This window comes from Dermacentor andersoni, chromosome 5, assembly GCF_023375885.2.
Source record: "Dermacentor andersoni chromosome 5, qqDerAnde1_hic_scaffold, whole genome shotgun sequence".
Lineage (NCBI taxonomy): Eukaryota > Metazoa > Arthropoda > Arachnida > Ixodida > Ixodidae > Dermacentor > Dermacentor andersoni.
The window spans coordinates 76,915,262-76,928,178 of record NC_092818.1 but is presented as its reverse complement, the minus strand read 5'-3'; the positions used below and the strand labels follow the sequence as shown (position 1 = coordinate 76,928,178).

General features: G+C 47.4%; 1 protein-coding gene across 1 annotated transcript in view; it reads right to left on the bottom strand.

Moving 5' to 3' along the window:
- LOC126530796 (uncharacterized) overlaps window positions 1-12,917 on the bottom strand; it is a 581,130-nt gene that overhangs the window by 26,725 nt on the left and 541,488 nt on the right. The window lies entirely within an intron of this gene.

Below are 12,917 nucleotides of genomic sequence, written 5' to 3'. Positions count from 1 at the left end.
AAGTGCCGAGAGGCAAGTGATGTGCGCAGTGCTTGGTAGACTTGACAATCATCTACTATCAGGACAGCGAAGTTCTAGACCAGCGCTCCCAAATCAGCTACACGCAGAAGGCTGTTCTGCGCTGCTCAAATTACTGAGGTCTACAGACTTTGAGAATGGTGCTTTCTACCACTAGATAAGGTGCATGCGATTTACTTCGTATGTACTCCTCTGTATTTCTCTTCCCTTACGCTTTCTGTCTTTGTCCCCGTATTCGCTTCCCCCGTTTGACGTAGCAAACCAGAACTACCTCTCTAGATCTAGACGAGCTACATAATATTCAGTATTGCTCCTATCGATGCCCAATGTAAATTTTACAGCATATAACTTGGCCATCAGGGAGAGACGGAAGATTTATTTGAAAGAAGGCAGAGAGGTCGGCCTGAGCTAGCACGCTCTAGCCTACTGCTCTGAAAAGGGGGAGGGGGAGGCAACGGGAACATAAAGGTGTGATGAGGAATGATGATGACATAGAAAGAGGGATGCACAATGGTGAAAGTTGTTTGGCATTTGGGGAATTCGACGTGCCATAGCGCGGGCGCATTTCACTATGTTCTGCAATCCTTAAGCCACACCGTCCTGGCTCCGAACCAGTTGTCAGTGGTGGCGCTCCACTCGCGGTGGTTCGCGGTGAGGGCGGAGCTAGTGACGTCACGAAGTGGCCCCTGGTGGCTACTGCCATGACGGTAGCGGCTCTCTGGCTCCTTGGGACGGCGCCAGCTACGTACATGCTTCCTCTCGTCCGCCGACACCTTTGTGACCAGGACTGAGCTCACGCACGGTGCCTTCGCCCGTGCGGGGAGCGCGTACCTCGTGTTGATCCTGTCCGGACGCTAGGCCGAAGAACGGGTGCCTAGCGCTCGCGCAAGGTCGTACCACGCCGAGCCGCACTCATCGGAGGCCCAAGCCGAAGGAGATAGCCCGAGCTCTCGCGAGTTGGCCCATCGGTTATCGCGAGAGCTAGTAGCATAGCCGCCGGGACTTTTCCTAGCGGCGTGTCCCAGCTTGAGACTGTGCTCTCGCAGCGACGTGCTACAGGCACCCCTGACTGTATTTCCCGCCTCTGGTGCAGGACCCCTTTGGTTCCGAGCCGCCCCGGGATCGGGCGTTTATGCAGTATCGGGTGCCGTCGGACACAATAAACGGTTTCCGTCAACTTAGGGCAATACTGTGTTTTTGCGTGCGTCGCTCGGTAACCCCTTGTGGCCTGAGCTTGCGCGCAGCGGCGCTAGAGGCTGACGGTTGACGCAGCCCTATGGCTCGCTAAGCTCGAACCCGCGGTGGTCGGTACTCCTGTGAGACACGAAGACCCCACAAATTAAGTTTAACACTCTGATGATAAACATTCAGAAATGTCATCCGTGAATCCACTGCCGGGTTCCATATCTTGTCTGCAGTCACTAGTTCAAATGACCCTTCAGATAAAGGCGCTGCACATCTGTTATGCTCATGTAAGCAAACATCACGGCGGTCACCTTCGAACGAGAGCGCGCACAATTTTACTAATCCTACCTAGATAATGAATGCTAAGTTGCACTGCATAGTTCTAACAAGACCCACGCGACGAAAACGTTATTTGTCAAGAACCAACTAGCCTACCAGCAATCGTTTACAGAGATAAATAGGTGTGTGCGAATATTCGAAACTTTCGAACATCCAAATTAATAGTGTCGTATTCGATTCGGTCTTCGAATGGAATAGTCACTATTCATTCGTAAACGCGAATATTTTTCCAATATTTTTTCGCATGTTTCAAGATGTCTACTGCGCCCAATTAAACACAAAATTGGAGCCAAAGAACCGTAAACTTTTACCCCCCCCCCCCCCCCCCACGAATAGTATAGACATAAAGCATGAGAACTTGCGTAGCGGAGCAGGCTACGTCGCTTACGTAGCCCTACTTTACACGCTCTACAGCGATCATTTGCGATCATTTGCGAAGAAGCTACTTGCTTGCTCCTAATGCTCTATTTGTTCTTTCAATAAACAACGATTCATAACATACTGTGTGATAGCAGAAACCAGCTAACTTATAAGAATACTAGGATGTGAACTACGTTTTATAATAATTATGATGACGGCTGCTCATTATTCGAAAACCATTCCATATTCCAGTCGATTCACTTCTGGCACTATATGCTATTCGTATTCGATTCGGCCTCAAAAAATCGCTATTCACGGACCCCTGGAGATAAATGATGCGCAAGTGCACCGAACCTGTGTAGATTATTCATTACACTTTGAAAGTCACACGATGTCATGAAATCAACAAGTGTTATTTTTCTGCAATGTCAGCTACTTAGGTGCGCCGTTTCTTCCCAACAGCGCCAAGAGCAATTCTCGCTTTTGAGAACAGCGTCTCCGCGGAGCTCATTAGAATTCAGGGCGCATAAGAGCGCACTTTCACGGACCCTGGCCCGGTCGTCTAAAGCCACGCTGCAGTTTTTTACAGCGGCTTTCAGCGCGCACCATCTGCCACTTGAGGAATGCTTTCAGAAGAGTTTCGGCAAGGTTATCTGGTTTTGTTACTTTGATCTTTAGTTACTTGTCTACTTGATTATGTTGATGCAACTGGCCTCATGCACAGCATACTCTAAAAGGGCAAGCGCATAACCAGTACTGCGAAGGTAAGTGTTTCTCTCACTCATCGTCGCGTAACGAGCCGAATTACGCCAACCGCAAGCATGTGCGTGTGTGTGCGTGCGTGTGTGTGTGTGTGTGTGTGTACGTGCGTGTGTGTGTGTGTGTGTGTGTACGTGTGTGTGTACGTGTGTGTGTACGTGTGTGTGTGTGTGTGTGTGTGTGTGTGTGTGTGTGTGTGTGTGTGTGTGTGTGTGTGTGTGTGTGTGTGTGTGTGTGTGTGTGTGTGTGTGTGTGTGTGTGTGTGTGTGTGTGTGTGTGTGTGTGTGTGTGTGTGTGTGTGTGTGTGTGTGTGTGTGTGTGTGTGTGTGTGTGTGTGTGTGTGTGTGTGTGTGTGTGTGTGTGTGTGTGTGTGTGTGTGTGTGTGTGTGTGTGTGTGTGTGTGTGTGTGTGTGTGTGTGTGTGTGTGTGTGTGTGTGTGTGTGTGTGTGTGTGTGTGTGTGTGTGTGTGTGTGTGTGTGTGTGTGTGTGTGTGTGTGTGTGTGTGTGTGTGTGTGTGTGTGTGTGTGTGTGTGTGTGTGTGTGTGTGTGTGTGTGTGTGTGTGTGTGTGTGTGTGTGTGTGTGTGTGTGTGTGTGTGTGTGTGTGTGTGTGTGTGTGTGTGTGTGTGTGTGTGTGTGTGTGTGTGTGTGTGTGTGTGTGTGTGTGTGTGTGTGTGTGTGTGTGTGTGTGTGTGTGTGTGTGTGTGTGTGTGTGTGTGTGTGTGTGCGCGTGTGTGTGTGTGTGTGTGTGTGTGTGTGTGTGTGTGTGGTGCGCGCGCACGCCAGCGCAGCGGCTTTTTCTTTTACTCCGAGAACACCGTCGCGGGCGTTCTTGTTAATTATTGCGCGCCAAAGCTTGGGGACCGATTGCGAGTGTAATTGCGCCCGTCATCGTGGCGGCGCAGGGTAAGAAGCCGAAAAAAAAATTAATTACCACGGACTGGCGCGGACCACCGAGCTTAATTATGACCAGTTTCTACGCATGTCGGAAGGGAGGTACTCGGAGTTAGGAGAAAAGAAGAAGCAGAGAACGAATGCAAGGTTGGAATTGGGAGGTATCCTTTAGCTTGGCGGCACTTTGCCGTAGGGCAGCATAAATCTTGGGTCGTCGGCGTTCAGCAGACAGCCGCGGAAGGTTGACGGCGCGGGAACCATGGCGCTTCGCTCTCGCGAAAGATTGCTTTCTCCGAGCGGTGATTTTTTTTTCTTCTTTTAAACAGGCGAGATAGAAGCCTTCTCCAATGAGATCACTCGACGCCCTGTATAAAGGTGGATGCCAGTATATATAGAGGGTGAAGCCATGATGGATTAAGGCACAGCCTGTAGATGTTTCTTTTTTTTTTTCGCTTTGGATACAAAATATGCTTTTGGTCGTGATAATCGTGTTAGAGGCAGTCTGAGTCGTTAAAAACGTGACAAGAACCTAACGAAAGGACGGCGAGAAGGGAGTTAGAGGATTCGTGCACTAACAATATACGGTCCTTCGTATGATAAGGCTCGTTTGAAGAGAAAGAGTGACCGGACATTATAAGGCAACGTTTCTTTCGCTTGGCAAGTTGACTCGCCGTTGTAACGTCGTGTGATGGTGATGGTGGTCGTTTGTCGTAACTGCAGGCGGGTTTAGCCTGGCGATTGAAGCCGGCCATTGCTTCACATGAGCGTCTCTTGGAGCGTCACTGGGGCGTTTACCACCTGTTGAACAGATCCGTAGAGATTGTAGAGTGGTGTAAGTTACCGCATAGTATATATATACCAATGGAGCTGTTGTTGTTGCTTTCGCAGCTTGAACGTACATGCTGGCGACTGCTTCTTCTGCAACTATGTGGTCAAAGTTCGATGCTGTAGCAAAATTTCGGTAACACGAAATAATTCCATCGGAAGCACTAAAATAACTTATTGAATTATTATGTCTTTACTTGAAAATGCACATGCGATGTTGGCAGAGAGATGTTCCTCTGTTTTACGACAATTCATTCATCCCAGCCTATGTCAACTCGAACAGGCGGAACGAGATACTTCGCGCCGTGCGGCTTTCCCTTTATTTATTTTTTCCTTAACTTAAATAACAACGAAAGAAGCAAGCAGCTCCACTCTGGAGTAGAAGCTCGCCCTGAATGTGCAGTATCAATAAATGTATTTTCAACTTAACTGACAAGCAGAGCTAGACGAGAACTAATTCTCAGTTGGATAAAGTGAACACCAGAAGTCCCTCAGTGGGTATAGATGAAGACGGCCACAGCAGTGATAATCCACTCAGACAGCTCTCCTTCTTTCACATAATTATATAAGCAAAAATATGAATAAAAATGAACGTTCACATTATTACATTGTATTTTAGGAACTTCGGAAGGATTTTAGGAACTCGAGCTGAAGAAAGTATTTGAACACCAAAGGCCACTCATGGATAAAGGTTCATTACCTAGGCTGTATTGGCATAGCCCGTAGTCACAGCATTTCCTACCTATGATGCAAATATACAGCACCAACATGTAGCGGAGGTACAAAATTGCTAAGGAACGTGGTAGAGGCACGTTAGCAATGCTAGTGGGTGGCAAAATCACTAAACTCATGTCGTTGATGAAGTCCTGACCAATTGGCTGAGTACGCACGAGGCCACATTTAGTCATTACCGTGTACCAACTGCGCAGGTGTAGTTATGGAATGCTTAATTTTACAACAACAACAAAATAAGGGCCCGCTCGTTCATTCGTGCCGGTTCTATAAGGCGCATGTAGAACTCATGAACCAGATATGTTAAGAAAATGCAATCTTGGTACAAGTTGCGAACTATAGTACTAAAATTGTGGCAGCCTGGCGTGCGCACATAAGCACAGAGTAACAGAGCCGATCGAAAGGGTAATGAAAACCAGTCAAGGGCATCAACTAATTAGCTGGACTGATAATATGATGAAATTTACAGCCATACAGGACGGAGTCGCCTGAAGATGCAGAAAGGGCCCACTTGGAACCTCTGAAAGTATTCCTGTAGGCTTAAGTATAACAAAAAATTATCCTCATAAAACCCAAGCGGCGGAAAAAATCCGTCCGTCCGTCCGTCCGTCCGTCCGCGCGCGCGTGTGTGCGTGTGTGTGTGTGTGTGTGTGTGTGTGTGTGTGTGTGTGTGTGTGTGTGTGTGTGTGTGTGTGTGTGCGCGCGCGCGTGCGTGTGTGTGTGTGTGTGTGTGCGCGTGGGCGCAAGGGTACATAAGAAATCTTTCGCAGAAGAAACGGTGCGCGAATAAAGCAAATTTTACGCCTGACTTGTTTGCTCGCGCCCTACAATGACGAGGTTTCAAAGGTGGAAATACCCTTTCTTACGTAATAGCATCGTAACAAAATCAAGCGTAGCGAGTCGTTACTTAGCTCGCCCAAACACTTCGACTCCCGCACGTCAGGTGCACTCTACACGTCACCTCCAAAGTCCCATGCATGACGGCAACAACCAACGGAAAATTTTCCAACTGAGCTATATTATCGCCAATCTCCACCAACACCACCACTACTAAGCGGGAGAGCATACCGTCAAGTGTTACAGAATATAACTAGTTATATCTATTTTCGCGCGATGTATGCGAAATGCAAATGCACTTTTGCGCATATGTCGATCGTAGTAGCGCTTATCCGTGCGCTAAGAACTGTGAGAGCAAGGGGACATCCATTTTCGCTTTTTTCGTGTTCTTAATCTTCCCAACGCGCAAACCGTCCGTTGCTTTTTTGTTTTTTCCTGCTGCACGTCATCCGCATTCCACTTCTCATTCGCGAGGCAGCGCCTATTCTGTACGTGCATCGCATACGAGGCGCCACACGCTCGGTCGTTAAGAGCGCGGAGGCCGAAACGAACGCGCGGGCCGCGGGGGCGAAGCCACCCCGCAGCTTATCCAGCGCGATATGTCCTACAAGGGCGACAATCGCAATCCACTCACTGCGACGGCACGAGCTGCGAATACGCAAACGGACCCCCTCTCTCGACTTTGCCTCTTTCTCGTCCCCCTCGGCGCACGTGCCTGTTTTCGACGCGCAGTCGAGCGCCGTACACACACGTAACGCGTCCTCGTACCGAGGCGCGCCAGGCTCGTTGCGACGACTGAAGTTACGTAGGTAGCCTATTTTACTTACCACAAACGCAAACACACACATACACACAGAGAAGAAACAATGCGGCTGAAAGTGGCGTAAGCAAACCGAAACGCAGATAGAGCGATCTCGCTTAATCCCATCCTTTTTTCTCACTCTCTCCTTTCTTTCTTTCCCGTTTCCCACTGCTGTTCGGAGTGTCGGTTTCGACTATTGTGACCAGTTTTTAGACGTAATGCGCATCTACGACCAAATTAACCTTCGGGCGGAATAACTGAAATTGGGCTCTAGCTTGTATAGATATTGATTCATCAGCCTCAGCCTTAGGCGCCAAACAGAACAAGACAAGGTGGCGGACAATGACACAACTCGCAACTGAAATACTTCATCGAAACCGCGGCACGCGTAACTTTGGCGAAAGTTTATTATTATTATTATTATTTTGTTATCCTTAAGTTACGGGCAGCCCCGTTGTACGTCGTCTTGTGTTTTCTCTTGTTCGTTCTATGCTAACACAGGCCGTATGCTAAAGTTGCATCTTGGGTTCTCTCAATGCACATGAACAGCGCCAAGGAAAAAAAAAAAATAAAAGAGCAAGGAAAGTAGTTGTGTAGCTCACTTTTGGTCTTTAGTTTGCCGCGCTACTCTTATGACACATTCCGATTGTCTCATGCAGTCGCACAGTTATTCGTACTGATGTTTGTTGACTATCTTGAATGAATGCGCAGGCATGGTTACAGAAAGCCTGTACACGTCGCAGCGCCGTGGAGCCCGGAATGTGGTCGCACTTGCGCTCTCGTTATACATAGTAAATAGCTCACAGCATCGTGCTTTAGTGATACTGTTCCAACGCATCTTTTGCGTTGCTGTGTATTGCGGCACACAGGGAAGCGTGCGCGGATGAGACATGCATGGCGCGTATGTGTGTACGTATATACGTACGTACCTGCGCTTCTCTATTTTGTTCGTCGTTCACGTGCTCTGCGCAGTCATTATGTACATATTGCAGCAGCGGGTGCCCCTTCACTCGCCCTCGGCTCACGTCGCCCCGAACACGGACGACGCCTGCGGGCCGCCCTCCCCTGCCCAGCGTCGTCGCCCCCCTTCCCACCCTCCCACCTTCGCCCATGTCCGCCGTAGTCGCCACCGCTTCGCAACGTCCAGCGCGTATCCCCTGCCGACCGCGCGGCGCTTGATCGATGATGTGAAAACGCAGCTCCGCACTCCCCCCCAACCCCCCAGCCCGAGTGCGTGTGCGCGCGCTTTCGTCCACTGCGCTGCTGCCGCTGCAACCATTCGCGTTTCCTCCTCCGTGGCCCCCTTCCTATTTTTTCGGACCGCTGCGAACTGCAGGTGAACGCGCGCGCGGTGGCCGCACGGCTTCGATCTACGGGCGACCGACCCCCGCTTCTCCTCGCAGCAGCAGCGGCGTCTTCCCACACACGCGAACGCACGCTGCGTGCGAGCAGGTAGATACGGGGCTGCCGTGTTTTCCGCCGCGTAACAGCGCGTACACGTGGGCACCCTGTGCATAAATACATACGCTTGTTGGGTGTCGCGCAGAAGGGACACGCGTGCATAAATGCTTCAGTTCGTGTGGCCTGTTGATTGACCAGGTGTGCCTGCAGATCACGGTCTTACGTACCGCGAAGCTGAGACGAACATACCCAGTACCTTTGCGCGCGCAGTGTGAGGCCGTAGATCCGCAGTAGGCGGCACAGCGTTCTGCACTGTAGCCGCAGTTTGAATACAGTATTCTATTGCGTAAGCAAGGCTTTTGCGTTCGCTGTACTAATTATGTATGCCAATTACTACCGCCATCATTAAGAGATACGTTACAGCGTGCATATCTAAGCTTGCCGCTGATAGTCAATTAGTGTCTCTGCAGCTAAGCCAGTCAATGTTGCTCGAATACGAATGCTTATTCAGTTATGCGCAATGAGGTTACTGGTCCTCTGACTCGTGGCTGCTTTTTTTTTTCATTTTGTGCGATCACCAATGCAATTGTAAAATGTATTGAGGTATACAGACACTTTCCTCTTCTCACTATCACCATTGAGACCACCGTTGCGAGCAGCTTCTGCTTCTCGCGTTATCACGGCAATTAGGCACATATTACGTTCTCTTAACGCTTTTGCAGTCGCCATGACACTTGCGAACAGCGTACGCACTATTATAGTAAGCTGGAAAGCAATAATGCGTATTTTTGTGCCAAGAACGAAAACGCTTTCTCGTGTGTTTGCCTGTGACGTCAAAACGGGAGGCAGTTGTGCGCTGTATGTTTCTTTTTCTGCTTTTCCTGAGTCCTCATGACTTTTGTCTTTTCATTTACACTCAAGTGTTCCGCAACAACCGACAACAAATGCATTGCCAGCATTTCCAATGTCGTCAACTCACTCCTTAAGTAAATTCAAATCTAGTTTAACACTGGAGGCTCGAATTACTGCGTCGTCGAAATCGACGCCATGGCGGCTTCATGACTCGCAAATAAAGTGGCGACGTCATCTCCCAGTTGTATCGAGAGGCAGTGGCATCGTCAAAATAGTTGGAAAGAGAGGGAGATAAATCTTCATGATATCTCTAGAAGTTTAATTAGTGGCAGTCTTGGCATTCTACTCTAGTTGAGATGGTGAGGGATGAAAGATAGGGAGTGATATCAGAAGGGAAAATTGCACATACTAACACAAAAATTATTTACAGAGTCCCGTTGAAGCCTAGTACCCGACAGGAATGCTATAAACTCTTCGGTGGGGCGTAGTTGAGATTCTCGACATTTCCACGGTCCATGCACCAACGCCTGCAGCTGAAGTCGCGTGCCATGTCGCATGTCGAAAGCATTCCTCGAAACAGCCCTTAAGGTAGTAAAGCGACTATACAAATAGAAATTAGGTGATCTAAGTCCTCGCCAACACTGCAGGTAAGACACAATGGCGTGCTGGAGAAAATTATTTTCAAATGAGTTGGGCTTTGGTTGTTCCAAGGCAACTTCTGCGGGCTACCGACGCGGTTTTACTACAAACTAAGACGTTCTGTTTTTTTTTTTTGTTTTTTTTTGGCACCTGGAAAAGTTACAGAGGCTTCCGTTATAACGAATTCAGGCGCAGGCCCATTGCAGGTTACGGCTGGTTCATCACCCGACAGATTACGTGAAGACTGCTGCTTAAATCGTTTTGAGCAGTCAAGCCTATACCATTGCTCGCGTCATTATAGCATCAACGTGCACTGTCACTGTGCACTGAAATGTGTTTCATGTTTAGAAAAAAACGAATACGATATATAAACTAGTGGCAACGTCGTCGCCAGACGTCAGGTAAGACAATAAAGCAAGGGGAAGCAAAACGCGAGAAACTGTACCGCATGGTCTTCTCGGGAATGCTGAGTCGATGGATAAAGAAAAAAAAAAAAAAATACATGGAAGAAATTTGAGCGATGAGAACGGAATTAGTCCGAGGGAAACGTGACAAGTCTAATCATACAAAATATTTATCTACATCGCAAAGGTGTTTAGGACCACAAACAAAAAGCATCTGTCGGAGCTTGACGAGGGGTTCGCGATTACATCGTACATTGTGCGCCGCGTAAATTTTTACCCGAAGTCATTGTGCCATCATGTCCCTGTTAAGGATTACGTAGATTAATACTTAATGAATATAACTAAAGGATGTTGTTCTCCTCTCTTTCATCTTGCCTCATTATACTTTTACAATACCATCAACTAAATATGTCAATGCAAGCGGCAATTAGAAATTGAATAGACCCCCAATGTGTTGTTCATAATTACAATTCAGTTGTATCAGTAACTGTGCTACAAACGTAGTGAATGTCACGACTAACGATTACTAACATATATAGTTATAAAGTACTCACAACGACCTTTTCACTAACAGTGTGAGTATTTTAGGTAGTGCTACTTGCTCTATAGCTTAAAGCAGGAAGTGAATCTTACTAGTCACCATTTTCCTACCTTTCCTAACTAAGAAGGCAGTTGTTTTTCTGACACGTGATCTCTCAATACTTAGTGAATGTGTCGTAGTTTTCTTAAGAGCGAAAATTTCAAATGAATGCAATGTTACGGATTCTCTTCCCCTTGGTACATAAACGCCCTATGCATCAGAATAGCTCCCAAAATAAGTCGTTTACTCCTCACATAGCGATTTTGCCAATATATATATATATATATATATATATATATATATATATATATATATATATATATATATATATATATATATATATATATATATATATATATATAGGAGAGGGGGGGGAGGCTGGCTTGCGCGAAACGTACGTGATGACCGTGTTGGTTGGTTGCACAGGAGGATAAGTATGCACATTTAGTTGCGTATTCATTGCTGACCCAGTATGCAAGCTGAAATCCCGCCGTATGAAATATCTTGGCAGGAGGCTGCACAAAAACAGAATGAGAAAAAAATCGCAAGAATATAGCAACCTAGGCGACCTGGGTATAGATGCGTAATGCGAAACAAGTACAAAGTTGGTCCTATAAAGATGTGACTTTCATGCAACCCTTTATTTCTTCCCCTGCCATGGCGCTCTAGGCACAGCTGTTGGGCCGAAAAGCCAAATTTACTTACGTAGGCGGAACTACGCGACTGGCCTTGGATGCACTGTTTTAATATAGATGCGAAAAGAGGTGCCTGTCAAACCCCATGCACATTGCACTCGGTTGAGAGCTCAATCTGAACCGTCTGTTACGGATGCGTGCGCGTGAAGCCTGTGATTCTTTGCAGTGTACGTAATGGTCAGTGTTGTTCGCAGGCGTTCAAAATGGCGCATTTCCGTGATTCCCTACTGATAATGTACATTTGCAAATGAACGCCTGAGTTCGCCTTTTCTCTTATGCGTGTTTTTTTTTTTTTTTCCGGATACTCCCGTAGTAACAACATTTGTTGTGTTAACATGTCCCGTCTGCTTCTCCCGGAATTAAGCCGCCTCTCACGACCTCTCCTTCCCACAGCGTACGTCTACACGCATCAGGTCTTTCAAAACATCACAATTTGCCGCTGAACAAACCGGGCAGCGAGAAAACCGGAGACGATGTCGGGGACCATAGGATTAAGTTAGAAGTGGCTTGCTAGACATGGGAAGAGGAGGTGATGAGAGCAGTTATATTCCACGCAGTGAGTCGGGAAGGCGGAGTTCACTGTGACAACCGTTACCCAAGTATGTTTACAATGTGATGTGAACGATTATATGCCAATGCACCCATCAGGATCTACCGTCCGAAATGTCGTATGAATCGTATCAAAATTTGGAATGTCAAGTACATTTCGCAGCCTCAGAAAATCAACACGTTGGCGCGAAGGACAACGAAGTGTTACCAAAAGGTGCCAAAAAGCATATACAGGCGCTAAGGTTTCAAGATAGTGCCAGGAAACTCAGCCTAACAAATGCGCCTCTCAGAACTGTTATAATTAAGGAATGTACGTACTGCGTAAAGGTGCTGAGGGAAGCCTGTAAGCTGTGGACAGATAACTGTAGGACTAGCATATAATGTCCGAAATGAGATTCGAAGACAATAACTGGCTGCATCTAGAAACTGAATGTCATCTGGTCCACTATATTGTAACAATGCAGTCAGCCCGTTTCTAGGCCACTCCTACCATCCACCATTCCCGGCCCGCTGAATGCAATGACAACGCGTAGCTTCGTTCAGGCCGCTGCCAATACGCAAAAAAAAGAGAGAGAGAAGGAAATGGCATTGGAAAAAGCCATCGGTACAAAATCGTGGCCCCATACTTCACGCAGCAAATACAGCGCTACATATTGAGCATTTCATATTCCGTCGACTACCGTTAATTCGCCTCGTTTAATTCAACTTTTCGCTTAATTCGAACGAACAGTATTGTTCCGGCCAGAAAGTATACATTTTTACGGAAGGAAAACCGGTTTAGTTCGAACGAGAAGGCATGCCATTTCGGTTAATTCGACCTCTCCAGTGTTCCTCGTGTGCGCAGCGGTTGCTGAAACCTTGAAAACATAAGAAAGTCAGGAAATGACACTACTGCTTTCCTATATAGGCGTTAAGCTATTTTATTTTTATCTTAAGTGGTTGCCGTTTGTCAGTTCAACCTTTTGGATAATTCAAACTAATATCGCGGTCGCGCAAGGGTCGCATTAACGGGAGTCAGCTGCAATGTCCTGCCTAGAAAAGAACATCG